The sequence below is a fragment of the Schistocerca americana genome, chromosome 1, assembly GCF_021461395.2.
Source record: "Schistocerca americana isolate TAMUIC-IGC-003095 chromosome 1, iqSchAmer2.1, whole genome shotgun sequence".
Lineage (NCBI taxonomy): Eukaryota > Metazoa > Arthropoda > Insecta > Orthoptera > Acrididae > Schistocerca > Schistocerca americana.
Window position 1 is genome coordinate 476,419,433 of NC_060119.1, and position 18,700 is coordinate 476,438,132.

The window sequence follows — 18,700 nt, forward strand, 5'->3', positions numbered from 1 at the left end:
AAACATTACACGTTTGGCAGCTGTGGGATTGGAACCCACGCCTCCGAAGAGAATGGTGCCTGAAACCAGCGCCTTACACCGCTCGGCCACGCTACCTACACAACACGCGCGTCACAAGAGCTGCGTCCTACCCCACGAGAACACACCGCAACGGCACAAAAATGAGACGTAAAAAGTGGCAACGGTGGGATTCGAACCCACGCCTCCGAAGAGACTGGTGCCTAAAACCAGCGCCTTAGACCGCTCGGCCACGTTACCGTTGGAGCAGCAGCCGCAAAACGTTTCCTTTGTACTACAAAGATCACTTCGAAATGGAAGTATCTTGGCAATCGCCGTGCCATGTATTTCCACTGCTCTCCCACTGGAAGCGTCTCTTTAGGCCATCCACAGCAAGAAAAAGCCGTGCCCGCCGTATGGTAGCGACGCCACTTGTCTGTAGCTGTCGCAGTTAAGGAGACAGCGTCAAGAGACGTTTTCGTGCCGTGACCAGGTTTCGAACCTGGGCTTTCCGTAACCACTAAAGTATCGTAGCTGTAACTGTCAGGCGGAGCTAGAATGCTCCATGTATCAAACATATGTGAGCTAAAGGAGGTTACACTTGAAGAAAAAGCGGCAGCTTAACGCGATCACAGCAAAGCCCCCGGCAGCTACGGGATTCGAAACCGCGCCTACAGAGAGTCTGGTGCCTTTTTTTTTTTTTTTTTTTATTTTTTGTTCCTTTTGGGCCTCCCATCTCCCCATACAGCCCATCCATTCGCTCACCTTTTTTGCCTTCTTCGGCTAGCTTCGACGCTATACTCTTGTGATGCCATTTCACTGTGGATATTCTGAAATGTATAGTTGTTATATTTTGATTCCTTGGTGTTTGAAGTGATATTGAAAAAAATTTTTTTTTATTATGTTTTTTCTTTTTTTATTGTTGTTTTTGTTTTATTTTTGTTGTTTTTTTTTTTTTTTTTTTTTTTTTTGTTTCTGTTAATATTGTTTATTTGATTTTACTGCATGCGGAGTTGCAGGGTGCCGACGTCATTCAAAGCTCGTCTTCTCGAAAGTTTGTTATGCCTTTGGCTTCCCCAAGCGATGGCTTGGACTAGTCTGATATATTCCATTTTTGCTGTGTGGTTTCCCAAGTCGCCTTCTCTTAGCTCCGAACGACTCAGGCGCCAAAAACTGCGCTCTGCATACGAATGTGGAAAAGAGAAATGATGAATTCCATGTTGCCGCGGAATGAGTTGAAGAAGAAGGAAAGAAAAAAAAAATGAAGAAATAAATCCTGTTTCATCTTCCCTCGTCGACGTCAAAGAAATAAAGAAGCAAGTAACGTTCGCAGTTGAGTGAAACGGATACATCTTCCATGTAAGTTTGCAAACATAAAACATAAACGAAAAACCCAGTGGACACCACGTCCAAACGAATGGTCAGCTTCACCATCCATGTTGGGAGAATGTAAATCAAATTCCTGCTGAATTAACGGAGACGAAGGGCTAGGTTAAACAGACATTTAAAACACCAAGCATGAACATTCCCAATCAGTGACTACTGCAGACACCATGAGTGTCGACTTTGTTCCTTTTCTTCTTTTTCGTTGTTTCATTGTTGTCGTTGGACATATTTGTTTTTTTTTTATTTGTAATTTATTTATTGAGATTTTCATTTATATTTGAGAAGGTGGATATATACGTGGCCGTGGAAGAAACCTTACTGAATTCGTTTACAGGGTCGTGATTTGGAGCGCTAAGATATAATTTGCAAACTTTTGCCTATGTTTGACATCCTGCATTAGCAGTTGTGCCTGTGTGGCGAGGTATAATCTGTAGTCCAGGTATGAACGCCCCTCCTGGGCGCCAAGCAAGTAACATAGGGTGTGTCCAGCCAACCACGTCCAGGTGTTTGCCTTGGTTGTGGGGTAGTACGCGTCGTCGGGTTGGAGCACGGACGTAAGAGAGATGTGCCGTCGTGCCGTGCGGCAGATCAAAGCCATGGTCATTCTACACCATTCCCAAATAAGACTGTTCGCACCACAAACACATCTGTGTTGCAAAGTGTCGACAAGGCCGCACTCCCTACATTTGTCAGTAGCTGACAAATGTATTTTATGAAGTTTTTCGGCTGTGGGTAGAGTTTCATTAACAACTTTATACCACAGTGATCGAATACCGGTATCTAGCACTTTGTTATGTATAGTCGTCCAGATTAGAGCCCAGTCTTTAGAGGGATACTTCAGTTCCATGCGGTTGACCCTGCCTGTGTCGTTCAGTAGCCGGTAGAGGTTGGCAGTGGTAAGGTCACGTAGCGGGACTCTCGATTTCATTTGGAGATAACTACTTTCCAAAAGAAACATCCTAATGTGGTTTGCTTTGAAATGCGTTTCCCGAAGGTTGATGGGGATGTGCATAGTCTGAGGCTGAAATGTGCGTATGGCCATACTCAGCGCACTGTCAGGATATTCGTGGCAGAGCTGCAGTGTACGCCGGATCAAGAGTGCCTTACATTTGGTTTGAACATCCGTCAGGCCGAGGCCGCCTTTGTCTGGTGGGAGAGTGATGACATTGATGCCCACCTTGAAGATGTCACCCCTCCAGATGTACCAACCTACTGCCGACATAATTTTCCTCGCAACACTGTCGACCACAGGAAGTATTTGCCCGACATACCAAATTTTCGAGAGAATCATGGTATTAACGAAATGAACTCTCTGCAATAAGTCCTGTTCTCTGCCTTTATGATACTGTAAGCAGCCCCGAGACATAGCCAAAAGATGTTTCCAATTGTCTACCGTTGTTCGTAGGGGGCAACTGCTCATCTTGATACCAAGAAGTTTGAGAGTCGCACATCTTCTGTACGGCAAAGGGGCGTCTGTGCGAAATCCACTGCCTATAGGCAGGAGGCAAGTCTTTCCATAGTTTAGCTGAGAACCGGAGGCTCGCTCGTAATCGGTGATACTATTCCTAACGGCCGTGAGGTCTTGTTCCGAACGCACAATGACACCCACATCGTCGGCGTACGCAATGCATTTGAGGGTACTGGAATACAGGTTTAAACCTGGAAGGTTACAATTCAGCATCCTTACAAGTGGCTCAATTGCGATCACGAAGAGACACATGGACATGGGACAGCCCTGTCTGATTGACCGCTGAATCGGAATCCGCCGGGTGAATTGACCATTGACGATGATCTGAGAAGTGGCCGAGGTGTACATGTTGCTGACCATTGCAGTAAAGCCGTCACCAAATCCTAAGTGGTTCATGGTGTGGAAGAGGTAGCGATGCAGGATCCGATCAAAGGCCTGACATTGATCTAAAGCCAAGATTGCTGCTTCCGGGCGTGTGATTGCAGTAAACGAAACGAGCTCCCTGTAATCGGCAAGACATTTAAAGATCGTGCGGCCCGGGACCGCTGCTGCCTGGCTGTGATGTATAATTTTTGCAAGGACATGTTTAAGTCTACCTGCTATGACGCGGGCCACAATCTTGTAGTCAGAGTTCAACAGGGAGATAGGGCGGAATTTGGCAATATCCTGATGGGGGTATTCTTTTGGGACCAAAACGATCAGGCTGTCATTGAAACCATCTGGTAACTGTTGGCCGGCGCGCAGTTCATTGCAGATGCAAACAAAACAATGTTCGAGGAGGTCCCAGAACTGCTTATAAAATTCAATCGGCAGACCATCAATGCCGGGCGATTTGTTGGCCTGAGCCCTGCTCAGTGCCTCCCGAATCTCCACCGCGGTGATATCACTGATCAACAATTGCCTGTCGTCCTCATCGAGCGTTGTCGGAAGATATACATGCATCGCCGCGATTGCCGCATCATCGGCTGGTTGTGCTCTGTATAGTCGCTCGTAGTAGTCCGTTAGAGACTCCTTAATTTCAGCCTGGGTCGTCACAAAGGTACCGTCTTCAGTTCGTAAGCGGGTAATCAATTTTTGTCGTGCGCGGCGTTTCTCTGTCCCTAGGTGGAAGGCGGATGGTTGTTCGTCAGAAGTGCCGGCGCTATCTCGCGAACGGATTTTAACGCCTTCCATTTGCCTGCGTTTGAGGAGCGTCAACTTTGATTTGATCCGTTTAATCTGAAGAAATTGTTCCTGCGTGACATGTGCTTCAGAATACAAGTCACGGAGACAGCGAAAATAAAATTCAAAAGTCTCTTTCTGCATCCGGCTCCTGTCAGAACTATACGCCTTCAAACAACGAATAAGCCTAGGTTTTGCACAACGGCACCACCACTGCGTTACCGATGGGAATGTTGGTCGTCGACGTAAACAAATTTCCCAGGCTTCTTGTAGACGGTCTCGTAACTCCTGTTCCCTGAGAATACTGACGTTAAGTTTCCATCCTGTCCGACCACGGAAAGTTTGCTGGCGCGCCATACGAATGATACAATGGTAAGCTAAATGGTCGGAAAAATACAGGGGCCAGGTTTCCGAGGAAGATACCCGCTCTCGCAGGTTTTTCCCCACGTAGATCCTGTCGAGGCGGCTGGCCATGTGTGCAGTATGGTACGTGAAGCACCGTTGTTCCCCGTGTGTTATTTCCCACGTATCCTCCAGCTCTAATTGACGTACTGTTTCGCCGAGAGTAGCACATCCATTAAAGTTCGGCCATTGGTCCTTTGGCTTCAAAACACAATTAAAATCGCCTCCGATAACCACGTCCTCCCGGCTGCGGCGCAAAAGATATAATAAGTCAGTGGCAAAGAACTGAGCTCGTCTCGTTCTATTCTGATTCCCGGAAGGGGCATATACATTAACAAATCTAATGCCGTTGATAAGGCACGCTATACCCCTGCCATTTTCGAGTCGTTCAACGTCGGAGACGGCCACGCCCACTTTGGTTAATAGAGCGGTACCTGAAGAACTGTCTGGGGTGGTGTTTTTGAATAATTGGTAGCCAGGAATGTCAGGCTGAAATTTATCATCGACCTCCTGCAACAGCACAATATCAGCATCGCAGCTGTATAAATAATCACGAAAGCTAGAGAGCTTCTGTACAGAAGTAATTCTATTAACATTAATTGTAGCTAACTTATAATCCTGGTAGGATTGCATGAACTGCTAAATGTTGGCAGAAAAAGAAAAAAGCAAAGTAGATATGCAGAAGCACAGAAAATTATAACCTTTAGTAGGTATCAGATAGGTAATCATCGTCCCCCGTCGGGTGTTTTGAGGCAGGTCGTGTCGTACTTAAGTCGCCGACCGGTAATGCGGGTAAATTTCCTGGAGATGGCCCTACCACAGACAGGCTCTGGTCCATTATTACATCGTCAGTGTCATCTGCCCAATTGACCACATGAACAGCGGCCACCTCGCCAATTGAGCCCTGATCATGTTGAGATTGATGTTCGGGGGTATCCCTGAGGTCCTCACGAGGGTGCTGTTCCTCGTTCGCAGCGACCTGGCCGTCACCATCGGGGTGGGGCACGGAGACGTTCGAGACCTGTGGGGTCTCATGCAGCGGCTGTTCAGTGGGGTCGTCAAGAGAGACGTCAGGCAAGGAACGGGCAATTTGCGCTCCTTTTTCGCGCAAAGGTGGTGCGGTGTGGGCGGCATCTTTGTGGGCGATCCTCCTTTTCTTGTGTTTCTTGGGAGAAGTTTCAACTCTTTGAAGTTCTGCAGCCGACGAGGAAGAAGTGGAGTCCTGTGCAGGAGGAAGTGCATTCGGAACTGAAATGGGATCCATATTGCTGTTAACGTGGCGACCAGTGTGAGCTTCCTGGGAGTGAGCAACCTCTTGGTGGCTGTCTAAAGACGGAACCGCCGGGATGCTACTGGCCACCGGTACTTCTGTAGTAGGAACAGCGATGCCGGCCAGACTGGAAGTGTCCATGGGCGTATCTAGATCAGTGTCCGAAGCCCTGGGATCTGTGACCACGTCAGGTTGCACCGCCGCGGCCGTGGTCGAGCGGACTGCCGCTACATACGTGAGAGGCAGTGTCGACATCCTGTTAGTTGCCGTCCTTTCGCCAGGTGGTAATTGCGTCACTCGTCGCTGCATACACTGAGCGCGAACGTGATCAGTGGCACCACAACCTGCACAAGTTCTAGGTTGACCGTCGTACATAACGATCGCCCTGTATCCACAAATAGTGAGATATGACGGGATGTGTCTCTTCAACTCTATCTTGACCTGACGAACACCGTTCAAAACAGGGACTTTGAAAGACAACCACTTTTCGGCAACATTGCTAATGACCTTACCATAGCTGTCCAAAGCAGCGTTGATGTGTTCCGCGGGTACTTCAAACGGTAGTTCGAATATTCGAACGGTGCGGACACCAAACCCTGCATGAGACACGAGAACCTCTCCAACATTCCCATCACAATGCTTAAACTTCAAACGACCACTACAAGAGTCAATGATTTGTTCACAGATTTCGGCAGATTTAAACTTTATATAGGCAGTGCTGCTAACTATCGATAAATGGACTCCAAGAATGTCATCAAAGGATCGTTTCAAAGCTTCCTCAATCCACGATTCTAATTCAAACGATTTTGGTCTTGCATAGTTTGAATCAAACACAAACTTCAAAGTATCCCGTCGTGTTAAGTGACTCATGTTGGAATCCTACACATAGTCCAAACAATAACACGTCACTGTGTACAGCAAAGGCGGCACTCACCACAACAGCCAGCAGCAGCGGCGACGTAAGCACCACACGTCCGCTCACCACGGCCGCCGAGGGCCGACTCACGTGCCTTAAATCAGCGCCTTAAAGCGCTCGGCCACGCTACATGCGCTGCTTGGTGCGCCAGTGTTCCTAGCATTAGTACAAACAGTGCACGCCACAGCTTCCGGTTCTGCTGGGACTGGCTGCTCATCCATCGCACTTCAAACAACTGCCCTTTTCGACTACAGAGAGCAGCGGACGTCTGCGCTCTGGGAGGCGACATTACGTGTTGGGGATGAAGTGGTAGGGCAAACTGCGGCCTGCGGAACACGACCGAAAAAGTCAAGAGAGTACTGTCATTTCGAGTACTCGTCATTGCAACGGCAGCAAGGCAAAACTTTCAAAATTGCCGTGACCAGGATTCGAACCTGGGTTATTGCGGCCACAACGCAATGTCCTAACCACTAGACGATCACGGCCACGGACGCGCCCGCGAAAGCAGCTGCCTGTAATGCAAGTGGCGATACACAGCAGAGCCTAGGCCAAGGTGTACGCCACAGCAGTGTGAGACACGGTCTCCATCACATGTATACGAGCAAATGAACGTGCCTGCGCTGTCAGGACACTAACTACAGTGGTTAGCTGCATTCACCTCCGTGGCAATGTCTTGCAGTCTCCCAAGCCTCTTGACTACAGGTATGTGGCTGGATAACAAGTGGATAGACGCTTCATCTCTCTCGCCGTCAGGTGTTGCCGTGAATCATACTTAACGTAGCTTTCTGCACGCGTCAGCGTAGCGTCAGTCGAGCAAAGTCGAGACAAGTCGCATAAGAGGAGCAACAAAAACGCGCGATTCCGGTACCGGGAATCGAACCCGGGCCTCCTGGGTGAGAGCCAGGTATCCTAGCCACTAGACCACACCGGATAACGACGGCAGTGCTCTTTCCAGCGAACGCAGCAGCCACCCACGGTTAACTGACGACAACTGTAAAAAATCCACTCTCTCGCGTTATAGAACGGCGTGCTCCGGACGCATTTCGTGGAGACGGACGCCAGCAATGATGAGAGCAAAAGGTGCCTACAAATCCTGTCGTTGCACCACGCACTGTTCTACGACAATTCACCAAGCAGACGCTCACGCCTTGTTGTGCTGTTTCCTTTGCGGGCAATGAGTGCATCTGCCTTCGACACAGGAAACATTACACGTTTGGCAGCTGTGGGATTGGAACCCACGCCTCCGAAGAGAATGGTGCCTGAAACCAGCGCCTTAGACCGCTCGGCCACGCTACCTACACAACACGCGCGTCACAAGAGCTGCGTCCTACCCCACGAGAACACACCGCAACGGCACAAAAATGAGATGTAAAAAGTGGCAACGGTGGGATTCGAACCCACGCCTCCGAAGAGACTGGTGCCTAAAACCAGCGCCTTAGACCGCTCGGCCACGTTACCGTTGGAGCAGCAGCCGCAAAACGTTTCCTTTGTACTACAAAGATCACTTCGAAATGGAAGTATCTTGGCAATCGCCGTGCCATGTATGTCCACTGCTCTCCCACTGGAAGCGTCTCTTTAGGCCATCCACAGCAAGAAAAAGCCGTGCCCGCCGTGTGGCAGCGACGCCACTTGTCTGTAGCTGTCGCAGTTAAGGAGACAGCGTCAAGAGACGTTTTCGTGCCGTGACCAGGTTTCGAACCTGGGCTTTCCGTAACCACTAAAGTATCGTAGCTGTAACTGTCAGGCGGAGCTAGAATGCTCCATGTATCAAACATATGTGAGCTCAAGGAGGTTACACTTGAAGAAAAAGCGGCAGGTTAACGCGATCACAGCAAAGCCCCCGGCAGCTACGGGACTCGAAACCGCGCCTACAGAGAGACTGGTGCCTGAAACCAGCGCCTTAAAGCGCTCGGCCACGCTACATGCGCTGCTTGGTGCGCCAGTGTTCCTAGCATTTGTACAAACAGTGCACGCCACAGCTTCCTGTTCTGCTGGGACTGGCTGCTCATCCATCGCACTTCAAACAACTGCCCTTTTCGACTACAGAGAGCAGCGGACGTCTGCGCTCTGGGAGGCGACATTACGTGTTGGGGATGAAGTGGTAGGGCAAACTGCGGCCTGCGGAACACGACCGAAAAAGTCAAGAGAGTACTGTCATTTCGAGTACTCGTCATTGCAACGGCAGCAAGGCAAAACTTTCAAAATTGCCGTGACCAGGATTCGAACCTGGGTTATTGCGGCCACAACGCAATGTCCTAACCACTAGACGATCACGGCCACGGACGCGCCCGCGAAAGCAGCTGCCTGTAATGCAAGTGGCGATACACAGCAGAGCCTAGGCCAAGGTGTACGCCACAGCAGTGTGAGACACGGTCTCCATCACATGTATACGAGCAAATGAACGTGCCTGCGCTGTCAGGACACTAACTACAGTGGTTAGCTGCATTCACCTCCGTGGCAATGTCTTGCAGTCCCCCAAGCCTCTTGACTACAGGTATGTGGCTGGATAACAAGTGGATAGACGCTTCATCTCTCTCGCCGTCAGGTGTTGCCGTGAATCATACTTAACGTAGCTTTCTGCACGCGTCAGCGTAGCGTCAGTCGAGCAAAGTCGAGACAAGTCGCATAAGAGGAGCAACAAAAACGCGCGATTCCGGTACCGGGAATCGAACCCGGGCCTCCTGGGTGAGAGCCAGGTATCCTAGCCACTAGACCACACCGGATAACGACGGCAGTGTTCTTTCCAGCGAACGCAGCAGCCACCCACGGTTAACTGACGACAACTGTAAAAAATCCACTCTCTCGCGTTATAGAACGGCGTGCTCCGGACGCATTTCGTGGAGACGGACGCCAGCAATGATGAGAGCAAAAGGTGCCTACAAATCCTGTCGTTGCACCACGCACTGTTCTACGACAATTCACCAAGCAGACGCTCACGCCTTGTTGTGCTGTTTCCTTTGCGGGCAATGAGTGCATCTGCCTTCGACACAGGAAACATTACACGTTTGGCAGCTGTGGGATTGGAACCCACGCCTCCGAAGAGAATGGTGCCTGAAACCAGCGCCTTAGACCGCTCGGCCACGCTACCTACACAACACGCGCGTCACAAGAGCTGCGTCCTACCCCACGAGAACACACCGCAACGGCACAAAAATGAGATGTAAAAAGTGGCAACTTTTTTTTATTTTTTTTATTTTTTATTTTTTTTTTCTCTTTTTTTTTTTATTTTTTTTTTTTTTTATTTTATTTTTTTTTTTTATGGGCCTCCCAACTCCCCTTATAGCCCGGCCTTGCGCTCTCCAATTTTGCCTTCTTCGGCGAGCTTCTTCAGCTGTAAAATAAAACGGTGCTGCTTGCAAACAGAAAAGACGAATTGTTGCACTGTCCATTCAGTTTAAAAACGTAAACTTCTCGGTATGGTTCCTTGTCAGACGTTGGTGTTCAAGATGAAGGGATGAAATCGGAGATACTGGATTGCTTTGAGGAAAGTTTCTTTTGGCTGTTCACCGCGAACGAAGCATCGAAGGAAAACTAAAACCTCTTGAAGTTAAAGTGCAGGCCGATAATGACAGCAAGCAGTAGCTTTGCGCCTACACGCCTTAAAATAAAAAATGAAAGAATAACAGTGCATGAGGCGCTGTCCACCTAAATTCAGGAAAGGAAAGAATAAAATTGGAAAAAAAGAATAAAAAATCAAATACTGCCTGAGTTAGTCCTCTCAGTCACAGGGAAGGAACACCCTTCGCACGTCCCATGATTTGACGTTCAAAATGCTGCGTAGCGGCCATTAAAATAAGTAATGAAAAAAGGCACAAAAATCAAAAATATCGACACATGTCAAAGGAATGAGTAGACTCCCGAAGTTTCCGAAACTGTCCGGCGGATATCGAGAAGGAAAACACAATCCTCTCCGACATAATAAAAAGAAAGTAAAAAATCCTCTTTTCTTGAAAACCAAACAATCTCCGTGGCAGCGCGGTGCGTAACGCATCCGGGAATGTACGCCGATGACGGAGGAACTAGACGGTGTAAAAAAAATGAATAAAAACATAAAGAAATCACTAAACCACAACGAAACACAAACACACACGAACACAGGATAAAACTGTGTTAAACTTTTCGTCGTCGTTTCAACGTTGCAGTCCGGCACAAGCGTAAGCATCGGACTTGTTGAATGATTCACTGTTCCTGTAGCATTCAATTTGCATTAATTATGGATCCGGGCCCGAAGACAATGCAAAACACAGAAGTAAGGAAAAGTCGCAGCAGTGAAGTGTTGATTACAACAGTTTGTCGTGGGCAAATGCGAGTGCAATTTGCAGAAAATTAGCAAAGAGTTGGTGATAATCTTTCCTGGTTTTGGTAAGGTCATGTTGCGTAGACAAATAAACCAAAAAGGCATAGTCGCCCGTAAGACGCAATTGCAGGAGGGCGTACACAGTGTGAGCCACGATCCATGCAGTGGCGGCACGCTTCGTATGCGGATAAGGGTTGAAGTCCGGGATCAATGCCGTGTCCGCAGAAAAAGCGGCAGCGCTGGTCCGGTTGATAAGTGCGAGCATCCTGGCGGCAATGTTCCAAGTCGACCGTGACCGCAGGCACACGAAACGATGTTCTAAGGTGTCGTCTTGACGACAGTCTTCACACAAGCTCGATGGAGATAAGTGAATGCGGCGCAGCTTTTCGTTGGTGGGGAGAATTCGGTTAACCACTTGGTACCAAAAGCTGCTGACGTCCGCTGACAGGAAGGGAGCATGAACGTGAGCCCACACCGTCCTCCACGCAGATCGCGGGTAGCGCGCCTCCATCTTATTACCGACCGGCCGTCCTCTTAGTCCCTGGTAGACACGTTTCACAGTCCGTGTTCGATGGTCGAGTACTTCGGCGGCGAGATAACTTTTTTGAATGAAGTATTCTCGAACATAACGCAGCTGAAACGGGATGGTAGTCGGGTCGAGAGGTGCTGCTTCAGATAGAGGCCGATGAATAGCGAACAGAACAGCTGTGGGGCTCGACGGATCCTGTTCAATAGTGACGCTCGTCCGATGAAGGAGCAACGCGGCGGCTTTCATAGCAAAATGAATGAGGCCGAGTCCACCCTGTTCGCGCGGCAAAGTACATGTTTCGTAAGACACCTTGAAAATATGTCCCCGCCACAATAGCCAATAGACTGCCTGTGTTATGGCTCTGCCCAAATTCTTGGGTACCTGAAATAACTGTGCGAGGTACCAGGCTTTGCTGAGCAAGAAAACATTTATTAAAATCACCCGCTGTGTTAATGCGAGGGTGCGAGTAGCGGACAGGCTAGCCATAGCTCGTATGCCATTTAAGACAATACGCCAGTTGTAGGACGCAGTCTGTAACAGATTGGCTTGAAAGCGAACTCCCAAAATTTTGTGTTCCTGCTTTACTGTAAACCATGGACGTTTGAAGCCACGTGTCGCTGCATAAATAGGAAGAAAAACCGTCTTACGGGTATTGATGCTCGCACCGGATGCACGTTCATACTGTGTAAGAACTGCGCGTATTGTAGCAAAGTCGGTAGCCGAGGACACCAAGAGGCCAAGGTCGTCAGCATAAGCGCGACAAACGTGCTTCTCATTCCCAATACGTATTCCCCTACAAACACTGTGCAATTTACGCAACAAAGGATCTAAGGAAATAGCGTAAAGCGCCATTGACAGAGGGCACCCTTGTTTGACGGAACAGCAGAGCGGAACAGGTTCCGATAAAAGTCCATTGATACTAATCCGTGAGGTGGAATTTTTGAAAAGGTTAAAAATCATAGTTATATACTTTACACCGAAACCAAACTTCTGGAGCACTCGCCGGAGATATAGGTGGCTAACTCTGTCAAAAGCCATTGCAAAATCGATGGATAAAATGCCAAAAGGAATCCTATTCGTCGAAGCATAGGCAATGGCATCTCGGTATGTCGACACAGCACCATAGAGAGTGCGGTTCGGCACTGCACAGTATTGAAAGGGACTAATCAGTTTTTTCATGACCAGCTTCAAGCGGGAGGAGACACATTTGGTGAAGAGTTTGTAATCACCATTAAGAAGGGTGATCGGTCTAAGATTGCACAGTTGCCTGGTGACCGGAACCTTTGGAACCAAGACCACAATACCTTCCAGGAAGGACGCAGGGACATCCACACCAGTTAAAATTTCATTAAAAACGTCAGTCAGGGCAGAGCCAAACAAGTGCCAAAAATGCAGATAAAATTCCGGTGGCAACCCATCAGCGCCCGGTGATTTGTTCTGGGAACATAGTTTTAAGACATCACCCACTTCGTCCACGGTAAAGTTTTCTGTGAGGCGACGGCGATCCGCTACGGATAAGACGTATGGAACGTCGTGGAGAAGCTCGGAAATCGCGGCAGCATCAGTGTATTTCTCACTGAAAAGTGCGATGAAGTGACGGTGGGCCTCGGCAAGAATTGCCGCCTGGTTATCAAGCCGCGCACCGTCAGCTGATTCCAGCTCTGTGACGTAACGTCGCTTTGCGCGCCGGCGTTCGCGCAGCTGATGAAACACGGAAGGCGCTTCATCAGCCAGCGCCCCGGGGGCTCGGCTCCGTACGACAGATCCGCGTAACGATTCCCTTTTCAAATCCAGAAGACGGAGTTTTATACGCCGAATTGTCGCCATCCGAAGAGCGGGATTGTTTGTGTGCAGGTGGATGGCATCATTTAAACAGCTCTCGTAAAATTGCAATGTAGAACGCTCCCAGTGAGCAACATCCTGACTGAATTCCAGGATCGCCTTGCGTAATGCCGGCTTAACAAATTCTACCCACCAAGACAAAGTGGAGGCATATAGACCGCGATATTTTAGCACCCTCTGCCATACACGCACGACAACCGGCGCAAAATGTGGGTGTGAGAGATGTCGCACATTAAACTTCCATAATCGACTTGCGCGGGGTTGATCCGCCAATAGAGAATGAAAGCGACAGACATACGCACAATGATCGGAAAAAATCACGGGGTGAACAGAGGAGTCCGTAAGACAGTGCTGTTTATCACGAGAAACGTAAATCCTATCGAGCCGACTTCTTCCCGTGGGATAAAAGAAAGTAAAGCCCACGGCCCGCGGGTGTAAATAACACCACGAGTCAATTAAATTCATCTCAGTAACGAGCGTCTGTAATTCTAGGCACTTATATGGCCGTGGCTCCTGATCTCTATCGTCCAGCACGCAATTAAAATCGCCGCCCATGACTAAAGGCAGGTGAGGGCCCTGTAAAAGGTGACAAATGTCACTGCTATAAAACACACGGCGACGTGGCTGCCCGTCGGCACCAGAAGGGGCGTACACGTTAATATATCGTACGTTGTTGATCGTGCAAGCTACACCACGACCGTTAGGAATCGTAGCGACATTACTATAGTCATGACCAACACGAATTAAAATGGCAGTACCACAATTACACTCGATATCAAAGTTCAAAAGTACTTGATAGCCCGGAATGGAGTGAAGTAGATCTATCACAACCTCCTGCAAAAACACTATGTCAGCAGCAATGTAATTTATAAAACCCACAAAACTTGCAAACTTCACAGGCGACTCCAATTTATTAAGATTAATAGTAGCCACAACTGATGGAGGGCGTGCTACCATAGACAACAAGGAAAAACAAATAAAACAAATTAGACGGCAGGAGTGGACCCACCCTCCTGCTCCATATCGTCTGCCCAGTCACAACGTTCAGACGGTGCAGCTGAAGTAGGCGGTTCTTGTGTGGGAGGTGCAGACGCGGAATCCTATGAAGGGGGACGCGTGCGACGCTGGGGGGCGTCTTCCGCCTTACGCTTAACCGAAAGTTGTGCCGGGTTCGTTGCCTGAGACGTCGTAGTGTCCATTGCTAGATTTACATCAGAGTGGTGCAACATTTCCTTTAACTGCCGTACAACCGCTTCCCGCCTGTCTTCCGACACACTTGTCGTAGGCGCTGGCTGACTGCTCGCCACAGGACGCGGTGGACGACGCCCCCCCGCAACCGACGGCCGAGATTCGACTACGGGGCGGGGCGAGGGCTTATGCGCCGGCTTTTGCACAGATTTTGTCTTTTGTTTCGACTTCTGACGGGGAACCTGCTTCCACTCCGGAGACGGGCTGCGTTCTCCGCGAGAAAAGGTTCGTTTTTCTAAAATCCGCGAACTACTGGCACTGCGGAAGCGGTCAGTATTGCCGCGCCTGTCTGAAACACTTTCACGCCTTGGCTTTGGTTCCTGTGAGGCAGGAGCCGCGTCCGGAACACCTTGAGGTACGGAATTAGATGGTGACGAATCCACTACCGCAACAGGGGGGGTAACCACCTGAACGGGTTCTGATCCGGGCCGTTCCGGAACTTCAGGCACAGCCGGAGGCGGAATCGGCACAGTAGCGGCGGGAACTGACTGAGAAGGTACGGACAAGGTTTGAACAGAATCAGAACCGGTTGCAGTGGCATCGACATCCATCGCGATCGCAGCAACTAACGGCGTTTCCGTTTCCGCGGAACGTGCCGGTGAACGGGGAACACCTAACAACACGGCCGCGTACGACGCGTCGTCATCTTGCCCACGGGGCGGTAGCTGCACAGGGCGCCTACGCCTAGGACAATTTTGCCGAAAATGGTCTGTGGCATTACAATAGGAGCACGTTTGCGGCTGACCACTATACGAAATAAAAGCCCGGTGGCCGGCCATAACCAAAAACGAGGGAACGTGCTTCCTCACAATCATTTTGACACTACGAATACCGTTCTCAACTTGATAGATATAAGCGGAAGACAACTTTTCTTTCGTAATTGACAAAACTGTGCCATAAGGCATAAGGCTACGAGCTATAGTCTCATTCCTGGTTTCAAACGGAAGATTGAATACTCTAACGTTACGGATACCAAATCCAGCATTCGACAGAGTAACATTACTAATTGTCCCATCAGAGTGCTTGAATTTTCGTACACCACCGTTTTCACTTACGAGAGCATCGCACAATTCCGGACATTTTAATTTAACAAACAAAGAGTTCAAGAACGCGTCTAATTGCAATCCTAGCACTTCACTTTCAGGAATTTGCAAGTCATTTTTCATCCACGAATGAATTTCGAAAGCAGACGGTCGGGTTACGTTTCTATCAAATTCGCACTGGATATTATTTTCTCGGTCTTCTGAATCCATGTTAACTTACAGTTCAGCTGACTACAGCAGCGAAGAAACAGTCACCGCGAAGAACCGTCGCCGACTGCGAAGCACACGTAAACACCGCCCGACACGCCGGAGCGAGCGCGCGATGTGTCCGGGCCCACGACTCCGAAGAGACTGGTGCCTAAAACCAGCGCCTTAGACCGCTCGGCCACGTTACCGTTCGAGCAGCAGCCGCAAAACGTTTCCTTTGTACTACAAAGATCACTTCGAAATGGAAGTATCTTGGCAATCGCCGTGCCATGTATTTCCACTGCTCTCCCACTGGAAGCGTCTCTTTAGGCCATCCACAGCAAGAAAAAGCCGTGCCCGCCGTGTGGCAGCGACGCCACTTGTCTGTAGCTGTCGCAGTTAAGGAGACAGCGTCAAGAGACGTTTTCGTGCCGTGACCAGGTTTCGAACCTGGGCTTTCCGTAACCACTAAAGTATCGTAGCTGTAACTGTCAGGCGGAGCTAGAATGCTCCATGTATCAAACATATGTGAGCTCAAGGAGGTTACACTTGAAGAAAAAGCGGCAGGTTAACGCGATCACAGCAAAGCCCCCGGCAGCTACGGGACTCGAAACCGCGCCTACAGAGAGACTGGTGCCTGAAACCAGCGCCTTAAAGCGCTCGGCCACGCTACATGCGCTGCTTGGTGCGCCAGTGTTCCTAGCATTTGTACAAACAGTGCACGCCACAGCTTCCTGTTCTGCTGGGACTGGCTGCTCATCCATCGCACTTCAAACAACTGCCCTTTTCGACTACAGAGAGCAGCGGACGTCTGCGCTCTGGGAGGCGACATTACGTGTTGGGGATGAAGTGGTAGGGCAAACTGCGGCCTGCGGAACACGACCGAAAAAGTCAAGAGAGTACTGTCATTTCGAGTACTCGTCATTGCAACGGCAGCAAGGCAAAACTTTCAAAATTGCCGTGACCAGGATTCGAACCTGGGTTATTGCGGCCACAACGCAATGTCCTAACCACTAGACGATCACGGCCACGGACGCGCCCGCGAAAGCAGCTGCCGGTAATGCAAGTGGCGATACACAGCAGAGCCTAGGCCAAGGTGTACGCCACAGCAGTGTGAGACACGGTCTCCATCACATGCATACGAGCAAATGAACGTGCCTGCGCTGTCAGGACACTAACTACAGTGGTTAGCTGCATTCACCTCCGTGGCAATGTCTTGCAGTCCCCCAAGCCTCTTGACTACAGGTATGTGGCTGGATAACAAGTGGATAGACGCTTCATCTCTCTCGCCGTCAGGTGTTGCCGTGAATCATACTTAACGTAGCTTTCTGCACGCGTCAGCGTAGCGTCAGTCGAGCAAAGTCCAGACAAGTCGCATAAGAGGAGCAACAAAAACGCGCGATTCCGGTACCGGGAATCGAACCCGGGCCTCCTGGGTGAGAGCCAGGTATCCTAGCCACTAGACCACACCGGATAACGACGGCAGTGCTCTTTCCAGCGAACGCAGCAGCCACCCACGGTTAACTGACGACAACTGTAAAAAATCCACTCTCTCGCGTTATAGAACGGCGTGCTCCGGACGCATTTCGTGGAGACGGACGCCAGCAATGATGAGAGCAAAAGGTGCCTACAAATCCTGTCGTTGCACCACGCACTGTTCTACGACAATTCACCAAGCAGACGCTCACGCCTTGTTGTGCTGTTTCCTTTGCGGGCAATGAGTGCATCTGCCTTCGACACAGGAAACATTACACGTTTGGCAGCTGTGGGATTGGAACCCACGCCTCCGAAGAGAATGGTGCCTGAAACCAGCGCCTTAGACCGCTCGGCCACGCTACCTACACAACACGCGCGTCACAAGAGCTGCGTCCTACCCCACGAGAACACACCGCAACGGCACAAAAATGAGATGTAAAAAGTGGCAACGGTGGGATTCGAACCCACGCCTCCGAAGAGACTGGTGCCTAAAACCAGCGCCTTAGACCGCTCGGCCACGTTACCGTTGGAGCAGCAGCCGCAAAACGTTTCCTTTGTACTACAAAGATCACTTCGAAATGGAAGTATCTTGGCAATCGCCGTGCCATGTATTTCCACTGCTCTCCCACTGGAAGCGTCTCTTTAGGCCATCCACAGCAAGAAAAAGCCGTGCCCGCCGTGTGGCAGCGACGCCACTTGTCTGTAGCTGTCGCAGTTAAGGAGACAGCGTCAAGAGACGTTTTCGTGCCGTGACCAGGTTTCGAACCTGGGCTTTCCGTAACCACTAAAGTATCGTAGCTGTAACTGTCAGGCGGAGCTAGAATGCTCCATGTATCAAACATATGTGAGCTCAAGGAGGTTACACTTGAAGAAAAAGCGGCAGGTTAACGCGATCACAGCAAAGCCCCCGGCAGCTACGGGACTCGAAACCGCGCCTACAGAGAGACTGGTGCCTGAAACCAGCGCCTTAAAGCGCTCGGCCACGCTACATGCGCTGCTTGGTGCGCCAGTGTTCCTAGCATTTGTACAAACAGTGCACGCCACAGCTTCCTGTTCTGCTGGGACTGGCTGCTCATCCATCGCACTTCAAACAACTGCCCTTTTCGACTACAGAGAGCAGCGGACGTCTGCGCTCTGGGAGGCGACATTACGTGTTGGGGATGAAGTGGTAGGGCAAACTGCGGCCTGCGGAACACGACCGAAAAAGTCAAGAGAGTACTGTCATTTCGAGTACTCGTCATTGCAACGGCAGCAAGGCAAAACTTTCAAAATTGCCGTGACCAGGATTCGAACCTGGGTTATTGCGGCCACAACGCAATGTCCTAACCACTAGACGATCACGGCCACGGACGCGCCCGCGAAAGCAGCTGCCGGTAATGCAAGTGGCGATACACAGCAGAGCCTAGGCCAAGGTGTACGCCACAGCAGTGTGAGACACGGTCTCCATCACATGCATACGAGCAAATGAACGTGCCTGCG

The 18,700-nt window shown here is 49.9% G+C and overlaps 10 non-coding genes across 10 annotated transcripts; all 10 read right to left on the reverse strand.

Moving 5' to 3' along the window:
• Positions 1–176: 176 nt before the first annotated feature.
• On the reverse strand, positions 177–258 carry Trnal-uag. Its single transcript has one exon. It is a non-coding gene; the product is annotated as a tRNA-Leu (tRNA).
• Positions 259–7,013: 6,755 nt separating this feature from the next.
• Positions 7,014–7,085, reverse strand: Trnah-gug. Its single transcript has one exon. It is a non-coding gene; the product is annotated as a tRNA-His (tRNA).
• A 374-nt stretch (positions 7,086–7,459) lies between these two features.
• On the reverse strand, positions 7,460–7,531 carry Trnae-cuc. The gene has a single exon. It is a non-coding gene; the product is annotated as a tRNA-Glu (tRNA).
• A 445-nt stretch (positions 7,532–7,976) lies between these two features.
• Trnal-uag lies at positions 7,977–8,058 on the reverse strand. The gene has a single exon. It is a non-coding gene; the product is annotated as a tRNA-Leu (tRNA).
• Positions 8,059–8,805: 747 nt separating this feature from the next.
• On the reverse strand, positions 8,806–8,877 carry Trnah-gug. The gene has a single exon. It is a non-coding gene; the product is annotated as a tRNA-His (tRNA).
• Positions 8,878–9,251: 374 nt separating this feature from the next.
• On the reverse strand, positions 9,252–9,323 carry Trnae-cuc. Its single transcript has one exon. It is a non-coding gene; the product is annotated as a tRNA-Glu (tRNA).
• Positions 9,324–16,701: 7,378 nt separating this feature from the next.
• Positions 16,702–16,773, reverse strand: Trnah-gug. The gene has a single exon. It is a non-coding gene; the product is annotated as a tRNA-His (tRNA).
• Positions 16,774–17,147: 374 nt separating this feature from the next.
• Trnae-cuc lies at positions 17,148–17,219 on the reverse strand. The gene has a single exon. It is a non-coding gene; the product is annotated as a tRNA-Glu (tRNA).
• Positions 17,220–17,664: 445 nt separating this feature from the next.
• Positions 17,665–17,746, reverse strand: Trnal-uag. The gene has a single exon. It is a non-coding gene; the product is annotated as a tRNA-Leu (tRNA).
• Positions 17,747–18,493: 747 nt separating this feature from the next.
• On the reverse strand, positions 18,494–18,565 carry Trnah-gug. Its single transcript has one exon. It is a non-coding gene; the product is annotated as a tRNA-His (tRNA).
• Between the last annotated feature and the right edge of the window lie 135 nt (positions 18,566–18,700).